This window comes from Anabrus simplex, chromosome 5, assembly GCF_040414725.1.
Source record: "Anabrus simplex isolate iqAnaSimp1 chromosome 5, ASM4041472v1, whole genome shotgun sequence".
NCBI lineage: Eukaryota > Metazoa > Arthropoda > Insecta > Orthoptera > Tettigoniidae > Anabrus > Anabrus simplex.
The window spans coordinates 256,762,130-256,777,720 of NC_090269.1; the positions used below are offsets into that span (position 1 = coordinate 256,762,130).

At 36.5% G+C, this 15,591-nt stretch overlaps 1 protein-coding gene across 2 annotated transcripts in view; it reads right to left on the minus strand.

Annotated features, from left to right (window-relative positions):
• Ddx56 (putative ATP-dependent RNA helicase DDX56) overlaps nt 1-15,591 on the minus strand; it is a 234,228-nt gene that overhangs the window by 20,841 nt on the left and 197,796 nt on the right. The window lies entirely within an intron of this gene.

The window sequence follows — 15,591 nt, forward strand, 5'->3', positions numbered from 1 at the left end:
GAAGAAACTGCCAACAGACCAATAACAACAGCAATTATACTTTAAGGCAGATGCAGAAGGTTTCTCATGGTTAGCCCAGGGTAAATTGTGTGGAATAATAATAATAATAATAATAATAATAATAATAATAATAATAATAATAATAATAGAGGTGCCAACCTTTGAAGTGGGTTATCAGTAATATCACTTGCCCCCCTCCTACCCCCCCCCCCCACACAACACACATTCTCAGAAAATTTTCGAGTCTAATCCAAAGCATGTTCCTCTCTTCTCGATAACGACACCTCCTTTGCCCTTTCTAATAACAATATTTTCGACATTATTTAACGTTTACGCAATACAATTAGCACATTACCTTTTAATTTATTCTATGATGAAACATTCTTTGCAGCTTGTTTCGCACCCGGCAGCTGATTTTTATAGTAAGTTTTCCTGAAACACCCTTCCCTTCTTGATGACATTTTCGTCTTATGAACAATAAGTGATTCCAGTGTAGATGTGCTTAATGTAGGCTTGACTTATCTGATTTTTCCCAACAACACTGAAAACTTTTGCTGTGGGTGAGTTACTGTCAGGTACACTTAATATTGTGAACACATTACTTAGAACATTACTTGGAGAAGAGAAGGCAAAAGGAAGTAACGATCGAATAAGTTTAACTCCCAGATCACAAGCAGTGAAACGAGGAGGGTTGAGCAGTAATGCTCGAAAGAATTGTATATTTTTCTTTCTTTTCTTTATTTCATACAATTCTTTTTTCGCGTTAATGTCGCTTTTTCCGTAATAATTTCCCCTTTGACCGTAATGCCGTAATCGTAGGATGAAATCCGTAATAATTACGGACAATCCGTAATAGTTGGAACCTCTGTAATAATAATAATAATAATAATAATAATAATAATAATAATAATAATAATATTTTTATTTACATGGGAGTGTGGGAAATCTTTCATGAGACACTTGTGAGGGTCCGTACTCCACGAGCGTGTCAGATTCCTACTCACTAAAATCCACACACCCTTTTCCCAAGACGTATATCTCCGCCCTGGAACTGCTCTTGCATTACTTTAGGGCGGTGTCGTGCTTGTAATTTCTCAGGTTTCTTCTTCCTTTATTTTTCCTTTACTGCTGTTCATGAGAATTCAAATCCCTCTTTTTCTGACGCAGGATGCTTTCTACATATACTGCTACCTGATCCCAAAATTCTTGGTTTTGTAGCATCACCTGCACAATAGTTTCCGGCATCAATTCTCCTTGCTCAGCTTCTAAACATCTCTGTGTTGACCAATGATAAGATACAAAAAATGTGTGAAGTACATCGTTTACATCATTGCAATAAATACATGCCGGATCACTCGCTCTACCTACTTTGTGTAAAAATTTCCGGAAATATCTGTGACCCGTCAAGAGCCATGTAAGACAAAAGTTAACTTCACCATGAGTTCGTGCAACCCAATCAGCTAAACATGGTATCAGCCACTTAGTCCATTTTTCTCGAGGATCTTCCTCCAATCTTTGCTGCCATTGTTCCATTCGTTGCCTATAGGCTAGCTCCTTAACATGCCTCTTTCCGAGCTCCTCTTGAGTTCGCCAGACTACCTGTCTCTCTAAGGCAAGTAAATCAATCGGTGCTACCGCTGCTACCGTAAGAACCGCAGGTTCGGATACTGTGCAATATGTGATTGTAAAACACAAAGCTGATCTCCACTGCACTGCAACAATCCTTCGCCAGTATTTTTCAAACTTCAGAGATCCAGCCCAGACTTCAGCCCCATACAGAAGTGTCAAGTGAATTATCGACATCAGAAGTAGTTTGCTAAACTTCGGACCTTTAACGTTGCTCATTAATCTACTCAGCGCAATCGTTTTCACTGCCTTATCCGTCACCCGTCTGATATGATCCCAAAGTGTAAGTTTGGTATCAAGTGTCACACCGAGGTACTTTATACTTCTGATGTTTTGATTAATGTTTGTCTAATATACATTGGAATAACAGTCGTGATCCTTGTTCTTGTCAAGAGAACTATCTCTGTTTTATGATCTGCCAGCTGTATTCTGTGATTCGCCATCCAATCTTTCACCCGTCGCATCACTTGATTTAGCTTACACTGAGCCAGCTCCAAATTTCGAGCTACTATCAGAATAGCTACATCATCAGCATAACCCACTAGCATCATGTCTTCTGGTATCTCTAACCTCAACAATCCTTCATACACAATATTCCACAGATTTGGGCCAAGGATGGACCCTTGTGCTGCACCAGCTGTGAGCCATTTCACTCTCTGCCCATCTTCTGTGTGATATACTAAGAGTACAATCTTTCAAATAATTTCTCATTATGCGTATGAGATACTCTGGTAGTCTGAAAGTTTCTTGAAGCCCTTCCAATATGACATTTCACCTTACCGAGTTGAAAGCGTTCTTGACATCCAGGGTCACAAGACGTGTCACTCTTTGAGAATGATGATAACCCATTTGTGAACTTTTTGCTGTATTCAACACTTACTGCATCGATTGTCAAATGTCCTAGTCAAAAACCATGTTGATGATCAGAGAGGTCCATAGCTAGTTGAACTGCTGAAAGCATTCTCGGCTGCAGAAGTTTTTCTAATCCTTTCCCAGCAGCATCCAGCATACATAAAGGCCTATAGCCCTCAGATTTCCCTTTGGTTATTAAAACTAGCCGAGCTGTTTTCCAGCGAACACTAAACACCTCCGATAGCAGGCAGCTATTGTACATTTTCAGCAGCAAATGTAGGCAGAAATCTGCTATCAGCTTTAGTATCTCTGCTGGAATACCATATGGACCTGGGGCCATTTTATTTCTAAGGGAGCTAATTGCTCTCGTCAATTCTTCTGGTGTAAAAAGTGGTACGCCATCTATGAAGTCATCATCAGCAGACCTCTCAGGATGAACTGGGAATAAAATGTATCTATAATATCCCTCATTACATTTGAGTCCATGATCAAATTCAAGAAACCTCCAAGTTTCTTAATAACGATCTTGTATCCTATACCCCATAGGTCGTCATCCACTTCCTTAGCCATTTTCCACCATTTGTCGACTTTATTCTTTTTAATAGCATTTCTCAGTTCTTTCTTCGCCGACTTATACTCAGCTGTGAGTGAGGTGTTTTCTTGGCTGACTCATGCTCTCTGTGCCCTCCGTCTAAGTTTCAGACAACGTCTTCTCTGGTCAGCAATTTCTTTGGTCCACCAATACGCTGAACGCTTCCTGTTTCATAATGTATTACAAGTCATGGACAAATCACATTCTCTCCAAATAAGCTGCATGGTGAGTTCAACACATTTCTCAGCTGCTTCTTTTCCTTTGTAACAACAACTTTGTTCTGTTATCCTATCCATTTCATTTATTAAGACAGCAAGAAATTTCTCTCTGTCCATACTTTCTATATTTCACCATGCTGGTTTATACGATGTAGTATGCATCTGTGGAGTTTTAGGAAGGACACAAAAAATAATGTACTGGTGATCACTTCCCGTGTACTCTTCAAAGATTTTTATTGATTTTCATTGATTTTCGACACAATGTCCTCAGATACAAAAGTCACGTCCTGTATAGTTCCCCTACAGCCCGGTCGTCGAAAAGTTGGCACATTTCCAATATTAGTGACCATCAAACCCAACCTAGTGGCCATCTCCATAGTTGGGCGCCCTCTAGAGTCATACTGTGCAATACCCCACTCTAGTGCTTGGGCACTGAAATTACCAGCAACGATTAAACTGTTGTCAAACCCTTGTAATACATCCTCTAGGCCATCCAGCTTAGCCTGAAAATCAAATACTGACTCATATGGAGTAAAATAACAGCTCACAAAAGTATATCTACCAGTGCGGACCCAAACAAAACCGTCTCTGCATCCTTGGTTTGATACTGGGCATTTACCCAAATGTGGTATCCAAATTGTAGCTGTCCCAAAATTATCCACAAACCATCCTAGTTAGTCCCTGTCCTGATAATGTTCACTAAGAAGAAATATGTCTACTCCTATCTCAAAGGTCATCGTGTCAAAAGATCATTGGCAGTTCGACTCCTGTGCATATTCGCCTGAATAACCCGCACCATTTACCACTAGCCTTTTCGAGAGTTTCACGAAACACTGTGCAGGCTCCTGAGCCAAGAACATAACTATGACCAGCTTCATTAACATTAATGTTTGTACAAATTATGCATCTCGGATTTGCTTTGCAACCTACCGCTCTATGCCTGGCTTCTCCGCACTTAAAACAAAGTTTGTTTCTATCTGCAACTTTGCAGTTTCATGCATGATGCCCATATGAAAGACATCAAAAGCAGCAAGGTACCATGATCCTTTTTCGAATTCTACAATTCAACCATCCTATTTTAATTTTACCAATTTCCGAAAGTTTCTGAGCCTCCTTATCTTCTATCTCAACAATAGCAAGTTTTTGCCCTCTGCTGTTTGGTTTATTAATTTAGACTTTCAGTTCTCCTTCGAAATTCTGAAGATCCTGTCTTACAGCTTCCTCTACATCTAAAGCAGTGGTGATACTGTCCATGTCGCGAATTTCAAAAGGTAGTGTGGGGGATCAAAGTCTTCACATCGCCATTCGTTCCAAGAACATCTCTCAAAGATTTATTAAAATTGTCCTGTTCTCATTTTGTGTGGCTTTATTAAATTCGAGAAGAACTGCCCAGTCTGAGTTTTATGAATAGATCAAATGCTCACACCGCTATCTTCCGGTTTTATTTTACTCCGAATACCCTTCAAAATATCTGCAAAGGTCTTGCCATTCGTTGGATTGATAAGAACAGCATCTGAATGATCCCTTGGTTTTAAATGGGCCCATTTATCTTGATTTTTCCCACTATCAATGACCTCCATTCTGCCAGAATACACCCCATCTATTAAAGGTTGAATATTTTTATTCTCCTTCATTTCCCTCTTCTTATTTTTCCTGTAGGCGATCTTTACCCATTTCTCCTTATCTTTCTCCTCCCCGTTTGTCACTAATGGTGTCGCAGGCAATTCATTCATCTGTACGGTTGTTTGTTCCTGTTTTAGATTTTCCCTAGCTCTCTTCCAGGATGAATAATAATAATAATAATAATAATAATAATAATAATAATAATAATAATAATAATAATAATAAAATGATAGTATTTTGCACTTATACATGTGGAACAGTTGTGATTTCTTCTGAGGAAGCTAAACAAGGTCTTAGCAAAACATAAGTTTTCCAGCAGTTGGTGTTGCTTCACACACCATAAACCCAAAACAATACAAAGTTTAAAATTCCAAGCAGAGATATATTTCTATGTACATATTTACCTCTTTGAAATTACACAGGCAGCAGACCCAATACAGTGCCTTCTTAACACACCAATATTATAATTCATATGTAAGTAAATACAAAATAAAAATAATGAAAATAAAGAAAAGGAAGAAGAATAAAAAGAAAATAACAATCTCAAATACCATCATGGACGTTTTCATACTGTGAAAATACAGGAATTAAAAAAAAGATGTAACTAAAGTAATAGATGACTACAATAATAAATACCTTAAGGAGATTATTAAGAAAGAAGTGTATAACAACTGAATTTATAAATTAGAAATGCAGGCCTTTGAATGTTTATTAATGACTGTGTGCGATTCTGAAAATAGTGTAAATCTGTTTCTGTTTTAAAAATGTAACATTTTAATGAATGGTGAATTCAAGTGATGAGATGTTCTGGATCTTTCAATGTGAAATACAGTGTTCACAATTAAGTATTTAATTTATTTTATTGTCCTTAAAGGACACTTCCTCTAAAGCATTACTTTGTCAATTTTATATATTTTTCATCTAAACAGTGTTATGTGGCTGAAGATGTTGATAATATACGAAACATGTACCACTTTTGACCATTAAAAATTGCCTTAAGCAATCATTGTATCGACTAGGTGGAAAATAAATTAAATACTTAATTGTGAATCTATTGAAGTGCGATACGGACCATGAAGCTGATTTTATGTAATACAGTGTTCATGCGAGCTCTAAGTTGTGGAACATGAAAGGGTATAAAATCCAACAGTCCTATGGAATCAAATGAATTGTTTACAATTTTGTTTAACATTTTTAATGAAATATAACAAAATATATTACTGTTGCCCCTGTGAAAACCATAATGTGATGATGATGTCCAAGAAATACTGATCTGCAGCATGTATATTGTTAAGAACAAGAATTCTTTGAGGTAACTTGCAATATATTGAAACTTAGCTGACAAAACCTTTCTGGCCAAAGCTCTAAGCTGGAACATTTCACACAGCAGTTTTCACTGGCAAAACAGAGATATATGTGCAGTGTAACCCAAAACCACTATAGCTTTGACGTTTTGAACTCCAAGTGATCTGTCTTTTAAGACATTAGCCCAGAGGCTGGTTGGATTCTCAAAGAGCACCACCAGATGTTATGCTGTTAGAGAGAAACCGCAAAAACCAATGGCGGTACCAAAATGAGGTGTACTGGGCAAGATGATGAGTGAGGTAGTTGGCAACTGCCTTCCTCACTGGGCTAAAAAGTGCTATTGCAGCACAGCCAGCCCTACCTTTCATAACATCCAGGCACATTAGTCATGCTCTGAATTTCATTACTCAGCAGCACCCATACATCAGCAGCTTCTCAGTCATACAGGGAACATTTTGCTCTGACCTGTGTCTAGGACAAGTGCTAAAGTAGTGCATCCATCACGTAATGACAGTAGGCACACTCTAAGTGATAGCAGGACAAATTACAATACAGTGCCTTTTTAACATTATTCATTATTTGTGTGAGGGTCAACTAGTTGTTGCAGGTTGGCTGTGCTTCCTATCTATCTATCTATCTATCTATCTATCAATCATAGTGAATAGTCTTCAGTTTTGTCTCATTACTAGTTGCAGTACCTGTTGTTGATGAGGCAATCACTTAGATGTGCACGATTACACTTTATTACACTCTTCACATTTCCCCCCATATTTCGAGGCATATCAGTTGGCATACCTCTACCTGTCAGCAGCTTATCGTGATGTACTCACTTCCTTGCTCTCTGTGGCGCTTTCCATTTCCATATTTTTTTTTTTGCATTATTGCTGATCTTAATTTGATCTCTTCCCATATAAAAGAAAGCCCAGAATCATGAGAGATGTACGAAGCCTTTAAAATGTGGACAGAATGATCTGCATAGAAACTCTTTACAGTCTACAGAGTTAGTTACCAGCGCATGGATTTAAAATTTCACTAGACTGCCACTAATATTTCCATTATTTTTGGCTGTATCAGGAAAAGGTATAGAACAAAAAATGAACATGAGCTATTTTTTATTAAAGCTAACTGTAAGAGAGATAACATCAAGTTTTATGCTTTAGGCCCTTCATGAAGCACCCCCTCCTGCTGAAATATTTTGAACAACTTAAAGCTAGTATCATACCTGATCTTATTCTAAACTGAAATACCAAGTTTAATTACAATCCATCCATCTTCCTGTAACAAACACAGACAAACATTAAACTGAACTTGACATAGGTCATTACAAAGGTGTCAGTATTCTTGTCAGAATACAATATTAACCAACTGGAATGTTGCATTTACAAGCAATGTTATCATATGAAATGCTCAATCAAACAAAAAAGGGCACAGTTTTTCACTTTTCATGAATAGCATTATGCTGGTGTTCTAACAATGCCAAGTTCCAGAGGTGGAATGACCTGGCCACCTGAACACTGCTCTGCCATTTTCTGGTAAGTGTGCATGCTCCTCATTCCTATCAGCCCCACATAGCAGGAATTGAATAACTGGAATACTATGATGGATCAGTGTGTCACGTACCAATAGTTATCAGAACATGTATAACCAGAAGAATGGGATGCTAAAAGAGATTATCTAACTCCCCAGCTACTTTCCACCAATATTCAGGCAGGCTGTTCTAGTGGGCACGCAGCAGTAATGTCGTCTATCGGAGATGAGTGGCAGCAGAAAAGACAAAGCACATCACAACACACAATAGTCAGTGTCGTGTTAATGTTCATCAATTTTATGGGTTTTTGATATTGCAGGTTTTCTTCCAACTCTGTGATGTTAAGGTATCCAATGTAACAGGAGTATTTCATTCTCCTTTCATGACATTCCTTAGGGCCTGTACTACGACACCCAGGTAAAAGTGCGGTTTAAATTTATGTCGCAGTTTGCACATTTATCTGGAAGTTCGGTTAAAATCGCGTACTACAACTTTCGTTTATGTTCAATCTGAGAGAACATTCTCGAGTTTAGCTATGCCGAAGTTGGAGATGCAGTTACCGCTCTTATCTGGGACTTGGCTCCTATTGAGGATGCTACTGTAAGAATCAAGATGGCTACACATCAAGATGAATCTACATCGGCATGATGCTATACGAAAAGTAAATTGTTATAATGTAATCTATGTATACATATTTATAAAATATACTGTGCTTCCTGTCCAGCTATCACAAAATGTTTAAAGATTTCCATAAGCTAGCAAGTTGTTGCTACTCACTATATGAGTTGCAGACAAGCAACTCAATAGCAAGCTTCTTAGGTAGCTGTAGTCGTTATGGCAACAACATTTGATCCTGGCAGGCAGTTATTTATGGGTTCGAGTCCCAATAGTCCAAGATTTTTTTACCTTATAAATGTTAGTCAGTAGGGTACTAGAGGTGATAGTACACAATTTCTAATCATTAGAGTGCGTGTCAAAAGCTTTATCCGAGACGCACATATGGAGTAAAGGTATATGACATTGTTCATGGTGATTCGTCTGTCGAATGAGGATATTAAGGTTATGTTTCCTTGACTTTGTAACAACTTCCTAAGAAGTATTCACACTAAAGTGAGATAAATGCTTGCCAGTTACTATTCTAGCATTGTCTTGGTAAGAAAAAAGGAACTAACTCCTTATTAAATTAGCAACAATAAATTAAATTATTAATAACATTAATGATCCTATGCCGCATGCAGTGGCATTAATTATGAATATAAACTTCACTTTCGCCGTAATGCACATCCTCGTAAATAGTTAGACAAAAAACAAAATTGTACTGTGTGGTAGGAATTATTTGATAAGATGCATAGGTTACATTTGCAGTCTTTTTATATTCTACAATTTCTGAGTTTTGTTAATTAATTTTAAAATTTCTTTGTATGTGTAAATTTCAGTCCTAATTCTGTTTTTGACCTGAACTTCCACATTATAGCTTAATAAGAGTCTAATATCAGACTCTAGTAATAAATTTTTTTAAAAATAGCGCTAAACCAATGAAAACACCAGGGAACATGTATACCAGCACGTTGAATTTCACTGTATATTCAGTAACTTTATTACCAATGCAATAACAATGTTACTACATCTTCCGCATAACAATACCGGCATTAAAATCCGTTGGTAGTATGCAAGAAAACATTTAACTTCTAGTTTGCAAAACTGCAGCTTATGTATCTGGCTGTTTATCTGACAGTCGTAGTACAGGCCCTTGAAGATACTTTTTTTGTTTTGTTAGTCATCTTTACTATTTTCCTTACCAATGTGAAAATTGACAAACTCAGAACCCCAGGGTATCTAATTTGTGTCCGGAAGTTTAATTTTAAAGTAAAATCAACTACTGTCGAGTGAAGAGGACCGTATTCGACGGGAGATTAAATTGATTACTATTGCGCAATGTTTCATTTCGATGACGGTTTATACAACGCAGGTCATGTACTGGATTAAATATTATGAATTATACATGTTAGATTTGTCTTCACTTGCATTAGTTGTGCAGTATCTACTTACTATGAACATCTCAATGATTGAGAGTTCTTTAGGAAACTATCGATTCAAACAGAATTTTAGAAACAACGATATGAATTATTAGGCGCATTCCATTGTTAATTGAGCATTCCCGCTCGTGAGATCAGTTATGTCAAAGAGAATGTTTCTCGATTCTCAGTAGTGCTATTAAAAAAATATGCGCACAGCTGCATTATTGTAGTAATGAATTGGGTTTTGTTTTATATAAAAACAATATAAAAGAAAAATGAGAATGATCATCGCTTATCATAAATGAAAAGAAATATAACTGCAGTGCAGTCGAATCTATCTGATAATCGTATGCCAATAAGTAAAGTAAACCTTAAAAGTAGAAACTATAGTTCTTTAAAGAAAGACACAAGACAAGTGTGGCATCAGAATATTGAAATATTTCTTTCAGTGTATATTGTACTAATTGAATTATATCAGTTGCAGGTTACTCTATGATGGATCAGATGGAGAAATGTCATATTGAAAGATCCACCAATATAATGATGCAGGCCTAAACCGGGATGGAGTCCCGGCGGGTCTGGAAAATGTGGTGATATGAAGAAATGACAATGTTCCGAGTATCGGAATGATCGAATTATATCTTCAAGAACTCACCAGTTAAGATGAGTACAAAAGACATGTTATTTATTTGTTCTACTATATTGTACATTGTGTAATTACATATTTTCTTTCATGTTGATGAGCGTAACGTGTTATACATAAAACAACTTGAGCGACGAAGTTGAATCATCTATTTATATTTTATAATGTCGATGGGCGCTCTAATCCTCCTAAATGATGGCATGATTGGAATTTGAATTGATGATGTGTTAATTTCATCTAAGTTTCGAGCACACATTTATAGGTTGTAATACGGGAATTTCAATATAATTTAGCCTATCGTTTCCGTGATACGGTTTATTTTCGATGAAATTAACTTGCCAATTTCTTCATGTATAAGTCTTACTGGAAGTATTTGAAATGAATTTATTATGTGCTGAAGCATAAGGAATTTTTCTTTATGAATCAGATATTTCATATGGCCTGACCGAGTCTTCATAAAAACAACGTTTCATTAAACCGCATGGATACAGGTTATATATATCATGTGTGTATAGAATTGAGAATAATTGTTTTTGGTAGTTTTGAGCTTGTATATTTGAATGAAAGATTTTAATAAGCATGATGCATATAGGAAGTTGTATGATTTTGTTGAATGTTAGGGTCGTCGATGTGATTATGATATGGTACGCGATTGTTATGTTGGATTATTTATTGGGAAATAAGCGGTACGTATGATGTAATGTTGTCTTCGAGAAATACCAAGAATCTTGATACTGGAATATAATAAAATACAGGCTCATCATGCGAATTTCAATGTGATACGGCGGAATAGACAAGCAGTTAGGATTTTATAATTGTACCGTGAGGGTACTGTTTTCCAAAGAATGTTTTCGAGGTGGACATGTGAATAATCGTCGATAATATTAATATGATACATGGGTATGAGACAGGCATTATATGAATGATAATAGATACATATGGGATGAAGTTCTTCGAATTAATGTTACCACAATAAGATGTTTACATTGCACTTTGATTAAGAATATAGGGTCATACTACCCAATGTACAACCCAACAATTTTCCATAGAGTAACTGTAGTGTTAGTGCATGTGTTTAGTAGATGTTGGCAGAATTTCAGCAATCCAGAGAAGAGACCGTGGATGCATATGTTGGTGTGTCTTGATAATTTCAATTCATGATTGTTCATTATAGTAGCATGAAGATTTGAATATCCATTTTTGTTTAGTTGCAGCAGCTTGAGGACACCATGATTATGTTGTTCTTCTGTTTTAATACTTCTTCAATTTATTACCTGTGGTTAGCTGCAGAGTCTAGTTTTGAGTGTTTTGTAATTTTTATTTTTAGGTTCCACGGTGTTGCAGGTATTTATTTTAGTTTTCCTATCATCCATTATTTTAGTAAGCGTTCAAGTTGTTAACTACAAGTCGTTATTTTATGCGACGGTTGTAAATGGCATTAATGGGATACTAAAGGACAAGGTTTTTGGCCTAGAATGGACATAGACATGAAAAAACAAATATATTTTTTTTATTTGCAGCGGATAAGGTAAATAATTTGAGATGATTGTACCATCAATTGCATGTTTAAGCCCTCAGCAACTTTTGTATTAACACTGATAGTCCATTGATCTACCTTGATTCATATTGCTGGATTTGCTTGTATTTATCTTTAACATCAGGTACAAAGGTGGTTTGAAAAGTCCGAGAGATGGCACCACTGGCCTGTATCAAGGTCATGTTTAGTTAGTAGCATCTCTTGAATGAACGCACACCAAGTTTCAGCCATATTGGTCTATTTCTTTGTGTTTGGCATTCGTGTGTATCAAGGAAGTCGAGTGATTTTCAATAAATGGACGAAAAAGAATTTCGTGTGGTGATTAAACATTACTTTATGAAATGCAAAACACCTCAGGAGACTAAAGAGAAGCTTGATAAACATTATGGTGACTCTGCACCTTCGATTAGAACAGTTTATAAGTGGTTTCAAAATTTTCGGACTGGCCATATGGGCACAAGTGACGCTGAACATTCTGGACGGCCTGTGGAGGTTACGAATCCAGAAATCATCGATCAAATCCATGATATGGTGATGGATGACAGAAGAGTTAAGGTGCGTGAGATTGCTAGTGCTGTGGGCATCTCGACTGAACGGGTACATAATATTTTGCATAAACATTTGGACATGAGAAAGCTATCCGCGGAATGTGTGCCGCGATTGCTCACGCTTGACCAAAAACGGAATTCTGTGAAGTGTTGCAAGGATGGTTTGCAGCTGTTCCAGAAGAATTCGGAGGAATTTAAGTGTCGTTTCGTTGCTGTGGATGAAACGTGGATACATTACTATACTCCTGAAACCAAACAACAATCTAAACAATGGGTTACCAAGGGGGAATCTGCACCAGAAAAGGTGAAGACCGTTCCTTCGGCTGGAAAGGTTATGGCGACTGTCTTTCGGGATTCGCTAGGGATAATCCTCATCGACTATCTGGAAAAGGGTAAAACTATTACAGGTGCATATTATTCATTGTTAATGGACCGTTTGAAAACCAAGTTGCAAGAAAAACGCCCGCGATTGGCCCACAAGAAAGTCCTTTCCCATCACAACAATGCACCAGCACACACCTCAGCAGTTGTGGTTGCTAAATTAATGGAAGTAGGATTCCAACTCGTTTCACATCCCCCCTATTCTCCAACATGGCTCCCTCGGACTACTATTTGTTCCCCAATTTGAAGAAATGGCTGGCGGGACAAAGATTTTATTCAAACAAGGAGGTGATTGCAAACATTAATGGATATTTTGCAGACTTGGACAAATCCTATTATTCGGAAGGGATCAACAAACTAGAACATCGTTGGACGAAGTGTATAAGCCTAAAAGGAGACTATGTCAAAAAATAAATAAGGTTTACCCCAAACACGTAAGTAGTTTTTATTCTTGCACATACTATTCAAACGCCCCTCGTAGGTTTGCCATTATTGTAAAAGTAGAGTATCAGTGTAGTGTGATATGAGTGGAAGAGATAATAACCAACAAAATAAATTTTAATGTATAGTTTAAAAAGTACGTTATTTATTGCACGCAATGTTTATTATTTATCCACCCATGTTATAAGATTTTCTGTGAATACTGTTGATTATATTGTTATCGATGATTGATTTAATTAAATTGGAACATCCTTCCAACTGAATTAGATTTTCAGTATTTTTATTTGTAAATTATGATTTCTATTAGCTTCAGGTAGTTTTAAACTATAATCTCTCATGATGGTAATATTAACGTGCTGATGATTATTATGAACTGTAACTGGTGCCTAATAGAACCTTCACGCCCATGAGTGGAATCTTGTGTATCACCGTTGAGCAATGCCAAGGTGTATTTATAATATTTCTTCAAACCCCATTATTATACATTTGTGCAATTACGGTTACAGTTTACCTGTTTGAATTCCAATCCTTGAGCACGAAAGGTTAAAATATAATCAGAAAATATATCCTAAATAAATTTTGCTGTGTTGTATTTATCGAAAGGACAACTAACAACATAGATTTTGGAGAATTAAAATGTTAGACCTTCCCCTAAACTACCATTTCACCTTGCGTGAATAAAATTATTTATAGCCTAGACTGTAGTGCCTTATTATCCAACATTATATAACAATTTTCAGTAAATTCTGTTCAGCCATTTTCCCATGGCTCGGCACTGATATGGACTAAGCGACAAAAATCTAAACTCATGAACATCTCTGTTATCATAGTAGGTATGGTAAAACTGTTTAAGACATAAATGATCAGAAATTACATTATCTATAACTTTTGTTATGTACTGTTTATTGATAGGATCACTAATAACACAGATATTTGAGAATTAAATTTTAGGCCTTCCCCTAAATTACCATTTCACCCAGTGCAAATACATTATTTATAGCCTAGATTGTAGTGCCTTATTCCCCGACTTTACATACTGATTTCAATTAAAACCTGTTCAGCCATTTTCCAGTGATGTGCGCACATACAAGCATGCATGCATACATGTGTACATACAGACAGTGATAAAGGAAAATTAAAACTTGCCTTTCCTTCTTACATGACAGATACATAAATACCATTCTTTTTAAATTATGAGCAATGTAAAGACAAAACTCTTTATGTTTTATATATATATCATACTCGGCAGAAAAATATTTAAAAAAATTGTTTTAACAATAAAGCAAAAATTGGAAGTTCTTAAAAAAAAAAACCACACGAGGAGAGAGTCGGGTGCTAAGTTGGCAACAGATTATGGAAACAGGAGTACAAACTGTCGATAAATATGAAAAAATTCTACATATGAAGAATTAGAATGCCACCCTTCCACGCCACTGTGCATGTTATGGCGAGAAGCAGGTCAGAGCGAGGCTTGGATGGGAACCGGCTATAGGGAGATTCACCAACTTTGATGACCCTGTCTTTTGAATGGAATCTTCATGAGAATTAAAGCTTTTAGTATGGTGGTGGTCATGCAGTGCAGATCTATGCCATACGACAGGCTATCCCAAAAGCATTAGTTTCCTACTACCAGACATACTTTGTCTTTTGAAAGGAATCTTCATAAGAACAAAAGCTTCTAGTATTCTGATGTGGATAAGGTCCCACTTTCCTATTCTAAGGCCAGAGTTCAAATCTCCCTCAGTCAGAACACTGAAGCTACCAGGTACCAGCTCTGCATGTCATATTTTAAAGACATATCATTCAAATTTTAACATGTGAAGAATTTTTACAAGAAAGTGATGGACAATTTTATGAAAAATAGTGTTTATTGTCTTTAGTGTATTCTAAAACAGTTCATAAAGGACATGGGTTCATCCATTTTTAAAATTATTAGACAGCAACAATGATGTATCTTAATCTGTTACAAGACGCTATGGCTGAAGAAGTCTTAAATTAGACGGAATATGTACCAAAGAATTTTTAATATATTTTAATACTGAATGTGTTTTCAGTTGTAAAGTGAAGTGTATTGATTGGGTGGACCATTACACCTAACATTAGTTCTTAATGTAGGCCTATTACAAGATGTCGCACAGCTTTACTGAGAGCAAAATGCATGGAGTTGAAGTGAGGGCAAGCTTAAGACAATGAAGCTACTCAAGGAAGTGATGGAATAACCCTAGGTGGGGATAACTAATGGAATGGTTTGAACTGGATATTGTGTCTCAGAGTGAGAA